General features: G+C 40.5%; 1 long non-coding RNA gene across 1 annotated transcript in view; it reads left to right on the top strand.

Annotated features, from left to right (window-relative positions):
* The first annotated feature begins 402 nt into the window (after nt 1-402).
* LOC142831156 (uncharacterized) overlaps nt 403-6000 on the top strand; it is a 29126-nt gene continuing 23528 nt past the window's right edge. The window contains exons 1-2 of the long non-coding RNA XR_012906823.1: nt 403-1474; nt 1547-1662. This is a non-coding gene — a long non-coding RNA (uncharacterized LOC142831156). The remainder of the gene's footprint in view (nt 1475-1546; nt 1663-6000) is intronic.

Below are 6000 nucleotides of genomic sequence, written 5' to 3'. Positions count from 1 at the left end.
TGATCCTAGCCTGGGGCTGTGAAGTACAGAAGTTTGGGGCGGGGCACAACTCAGCACTCCTCAATGGTTCCAATGCCGCTGTCATCCAATTCATCCTATAAGACCACAAATCTACTGAGAGCTAGAGAACGAAACAACTTCCGTTTAAACGCATTAATTCCCAGGCAAGTAGGCTGATTTCTCCCTGGGGCCAATCTTGGCTACCAAGTGAATCCAAAGGTTCTATCCTATATTGAAAACATTTTACAAGAAGGCAAAATTATTGCATTCTCCAGCAAGAATACCTACAGCCAATGGGAAAACTGAGGCCTGTGGATGGGGGGGGGGGGGGGGGGGGCAAAGGGAGCAATTGCCCCGGGGTCCTATGATTCAAAGGGATCCGGGGCTCCAGCCACTTATGCTGCTGCCCCGGGCCTTTAAATCACTGCTGAAACACTGTGTGGGAGTGGAGGGAGGGCACACTGCCTTCAGCCCTGCTTCTTCCACTCTCAGGCCTGTGTCTTCTGGGAGCATGGAGCCACCATCAGCACCCCATCTTGCCCAGGAGCCCACAGAGACTGTCAGCTCTGCTGGGAAAACTATAGCAGTAGATATTTCCCACCTACCCTTGTTCTAACAAAATGTACCACATTACCCCCCATCGTTCCATTCAACTCAAATGGAACTACTCCTGTAAAATAAGGCTGGTGTGTGCACAATTGGGCTTGACATGCGGAGTGGACCAGGAGTTGGATTTGTCCTCTCTGACTAATAGGATCATGACTGAAAAATAATGGTGCACAATGCTCATAAGCAGACCAAATGTCAAAATGCTCTTGTAGAAAAAATACGTTGATGGAGCTTAAGTAATCTCATGATGCTCCATGCAAATAAGAAACTGGATGTGTAGGTTGGCAGACTGAGACGTTGATGTTGCTTGCTGGGCATTTTTTAAGTCGCCCCGTTCGGTCTTTTGCTTATGAATATTTCAAAAGCCTCACCCTCCCATCCTGCCAAGGCACACCAGCCTGACTCCAGGACTGATTCTCCATAGGAATAACTTCAGGTTTGATCCCAAGGACCTCTTTCTCATTTACTTTGGCCTAATTCTTACCTTAAGGCCCCTTTACACTGCTGGAGTCTGGGTTTTCATAAAGTAACGGGGCCTTAGTGTAAATACGAATCAAGCTTCATGGCACCAAGATTTTCTGCTACTGCTCAAGCAGTTTTTAATGATCACTCACTTAATATGAGAATGCTGTTGAACTCACAGTAACTAAATAATTGTTGGTAGCAAACATTACAAGGCACTTCAGAATTTTGTCATGAATGGAAACTGATACCAACTGGTAGCTTTAGCACAGATGGGGCTGAGTCCTCTAATCTTCCCTCTTATCCAATTCTAGGTCTGTTTACTTGGAAATCAAACACAGCATAGCAAAAGTGCCACCAAGCCCTTCTGATCTGATCACCACCCTGAGCCATAGATTCACAGGTTTGGTTTGAATGTCTTAACATGAACTCACAAAGTTCCTTCCCTCACTCCCTGCCATTGCTGTTTCCTTAGACACCATCTGACAAAGCCCCAATGGTCAACTGGCTCCTGGTCAACTCTTTGCACAGAAGCTGAATTGTCTACTTGGGCCAGTGAAAAATGAGTCTTTTTTTTTCTCTGCCTGATTGGTAAATAAGGAGGGTCCATATAGGAATAATTGCGTTAGTTTTAGAAGAGCATGAAAAAACTCACCAATCCCAACTCTGAGCCCTAGTCAAACTAATCAGGATCGATGTCCCAATATCCGAGTGGTGCTCTGGTAAAGTCCCATCTTTTGGTACATTAGCGATATAAAAACACTGACTCAAAAGGTAAGAAAAACAAACTTCTCCAGTACAAATTAAGTTCTAAAAACTAAAGTGATTTAAATGGTATAAATCACAGTAAGAATATGTAAATTTGGCCATAACTTCAGCAGTTTTGCATATAGCATTACACGCCACCTGCATGATTAATGAAGGAAATGCTTCCCAATTATGGATTGCTGAAGGTGCAGGGATAGCTGCATGCATATAATTATAGACCCAACTGAACAGATGGAAATTTTGCAACATCAAACCCATCTCTTATTATTTGCTGTTCCTTGCTCTGTAAATTCTAAGAGACCATGGAGTGCTATACATCTTGATATATAATTTCTAAGCAAAACATAACGAAGATAAGATAAAGCTTTGGACATGACAGAGTGACTTATCAGAGCGATGTCATTGGTGATAATCTGAAAAGGATCCAGAAAGCAATGAAACAAGGGACAGATGCTGCTTTTACAATCAGCAGTAAAGCATAGCTGCAGGGTTATGATTGTAATGACATTTCCAGATATACTGTATAATTGGTATTTAAGGCCAAAGTTAGGCTAAAAGAGCCTGGCTCCACCATTGCATTGTCATTCAAACATGCAAGTTTCCCTCCCTCTCCCACTCCATTAGATAATTTCTGCACAAATAGAAACAACTCAGACACCTTTCCAAAAATCTGAATGTCAGCCCTTTGCCTAGCAGCATGATCACAGAAGAGAGGAACTGAAGAGACTTGTGATTGGACCCCAAAGCCAGCCTCATGGGCCTAACCAATAATGCTAAAGTTGGGTCTGCCTGGTTCTAAAGCCAGGTAAAAGTGTCCTCTGTGTTAAAGTGAATGTATGTTTCACATGTTTTGTAAAAGGGTGGTAAGTTTTGACCCTGTTATGAAATATGCCTGCTGAAAGCGTTCAGTTTGCTGAATCACTCGTAGTGCTGTGTCACACACCTATATGTCTAAACTAAACCTAAGGGACAGCTAAAAATTGCATGAAGAAAGAAATTAAAATAGGAGGCAAAGGAACATTTTAGGCAGATGATAGGCCAGGCAGTTTCAACGAAACAGGGTTGCCAGATGGTTTCAACAAAAATACCGGACATACTTGACATATTACAATCTATCTTTGGAAAATACCGGACATTTATATTTTCTCAATTTGTTTCCTGAACAGAAAGCTCAAATACTGGACTGTTCAGTTCAAAACGGGACACCTGGCAACCCTAAGGCCAGCTCTTCAGCTGGTGCAAATCGATGCAGTTGAAGATGTGGCCATAGTCTTAACTAGCTTCCAATGAACTCAAATGGGAGTTTTTCAGTTGACTCTAATCCATGTTGGATCAGAGCTTTTCTCCTCAGCATGCTGTTTGCTAACACAATTTATCTCTCTAAAATAATAAATGCTGTCATTTTTTCTGATTTGCTATCTCATTTGAATCTTTTTGCTTAGTATTTATTTTTTATATTTACTCAATAGGTCAAATATTTTCTATTCAAACATTTTTGGAGTGGAAAATAGGGTGGAAAATGGATTTTTTCAGTAAATGAATTTTTTGGGAGGATTCTTTTCATTAAATATTTTGGGGTTTTTGCCAAACCTTGCCTCCCTTTTTAAAATCAGGGTTGGTTTTTTTTTGAGTTGTGGTTGTGATAACACTGGCTGCAAATCTAGCTTTGGTCAATAGTTTGGGTCACACTTGATAGTGAAGTTTCATTTAGAGATGCTTTTTAAACGGGTTAATAAATAAACAGCTAATAGATGTTCTAAGTATTGTACCGGCATGAATTATAAGTGCATCAGTAAAAGGTGGAATAGAGGACGGTTAAACATAGCTATAAGCACCTTGTTAGACTCTGTCTATACCAATTGATTAACAATTAATATATCATTTATTAGCCCTTTATAAACTACTTACAAATGGAACCTCACTATGTAGTGCACAGTATGAAGTACTAGACTCTGTCTTTAAAACTTACCTGGCTCACATATGTCTAAGTAACTGATACCATCCAGGAAAGAAAATGAAATCACAGCATGAGAGGAATCAGTTCAGACTTGATCTGTACTGATTTGCTGTGCCAAGTCTACGTTTATACTCAGAGACTCTCTGATTCTTTGACCCATGGTCTTGAACCCCTGAAAAAATGATGGCTTAGACAATGTGAAGTTTGCCCTCCTCCTGCAGAACTCCATCATCTCTTCATCATCTTTATTACCACAGCTTCACCATCTTTTCCCCTTGTCCTCGTTTTATATTGATAGTGGAGTAGCTTCACGTGGATGAAATTTACAATTTTGCAGAAAGCTATTACAAGGCATATGCACTCTTTAAATGAGATGTATGCAGTATATCAGCCCTTGTACTGATCCTCTGCATTCATCCTCTGCAATTTTAGTACTTAAGCCTTTGACTTTTTACAGTGACTCTTGCTGCTCTAAAAACTGTAGCATAATGAGGAATAATCATAGAGTATGATAGCTCTATGTTAGTTTAAGGTTTAAGAGTTATAATATGTCAGCTGGTATTATTAGAATATCTATGTTGTAGGTTATTGAACAGAATATGATTAAAATACAATAATTTCAAGAGAGCCAATGTTTATGTACATTTAAAGGTTCAATGAAAAGTAAATTAAGAAATGATTTTTCAATGTTCACTGGATTAGAATCAGAGATACATAATTCCCCAGCTGCATCGTTGTCTTGAAATATTTCTGCAGTTTGTTACAAAGATGAATATCAAGTTCTTTGTTTAACAGCAGCTTGAAAAATGAGCTTAGATTTTATTTCCCATCCTAGACAAATTATGCCTTTTATCACATATTTTAAATGATAAGCTCTATTAATAACCCAAAGTCACCTCACAAACAGCTACAAGCTGGTACTAAAAATACAACATAATTGATTACACTTTCTTCTTTTTATAAGAAAGGTAAAGACATTAAGTAATTTTGCCCAAGTGTTTCTAATTTTCTAGCATTTGCAGGTTCCTTTACAAAGTCTTTTCTTTTTACACATTTTTTTCACATTTTCCAGTTCAGGATATCACTGGTGCCAGAAAAGGGAAATTGACACCAACCTGTTGTTTTCACATAAGAGCAGTTATAAATATAATAATCCATACCACACCTAGAGGCCCGCGGCCCAATCCTCCTACTGGATTCCTGAGGGCAAATCCATAAGCCCCACTGAGGTCTACATAAGCTCCGGGGTCAGCCTGCACAGAGCTAGTTACAGGATTGTGGCCTAAAATGGAAAATCAAGGTTGTATGCATGACACTCAAACACCAATGTGAAATGAATCAATTCACTGACTATTGTGGTTCCTATCCAATCCTAGTTGAACAAACTGAAGTTACATCATTTTTGTACCAGTGCCGAATTTGTTCTGATAGATGTAGTTGTTCTTGATGAGGGCTCTGTACAATTCTTCATATGTTGTGTCTAATAATTAAAATATATGCCGCTAAGTACTCTGCTCTCCTAGCTGTACCTGGGGAAAGTATGGCTTGGAGCTTTCTCTTGTGAATGGCAGAACTCTGAGCTTTTCCTATGTGCAATATTGTGTGAGGTACTTATGCTATGGACAGACAGTTCTCCTCCCCTCCCCCTGCCACACAGTGTGTCTAGAAATTCACTTTTTTTTCCTTCTGAGAACGAAACTGGCTGGTTAGGGAGAGATTTGTGGGGATTCATGACGTGATTTTTCACAGAGGCCATTTTATGTTGTTTTGTTCCCTCTATCACTGTCAAGCTAAAGCACGGTGTAACAACTCCACACTGGACCTGAAGGGGTTAATGAGTGCCTGTGGGCTTTATCAGCCTTAGCCTTCTTCTCCTGCAGTAGGTGTCAAGCCTGCAAGGAGGAGTTAAAAGAGCTGAAGGTGACTTGGAAGGGGGCTGACTGGGAAGGAAAGCAGAGTGTTGGCTCCACCTCAGCAGGGGAAAACTGACTTGCTGAATGTTCTGCGCTTTGGGACTAATGGGGGAAAGGGACCAGGTGAAGGAGAACTGGCTATGACCCTGCTGCTGGCCTAAGCTACAAATCCACCTCCAAGGAGGAAGCTGGTTGGAAAGGTGAAATTTGCCCCCTCCGCCCCTCTGACTTTCAAAAGATCCTAAATTATTGTCAAGAGACCAAAATATGTACAAAGTCCCCTAGTGTTAA

The sequence above is a fragment of the Pelodiscus sinensis genome, chromosome 12, assembly GCF_049634645.1.
Source record: "Pelodiscus sinensis isolate JC-2024 chromosome 12, ASM4963464v1, whole genome shotgun sequence".
Classification (NCBI taxonomy): Eukaryota; Metazoa; Chordata; order Testudines; family Trionychidae; genus Pelodiscus; species Pelodiscus sinensis.
The sequence above is the reverse complement of the archived record's forward strand: the minus strand, read 5'-3'. Positions and strand labels throughout refer to the sequence as shown.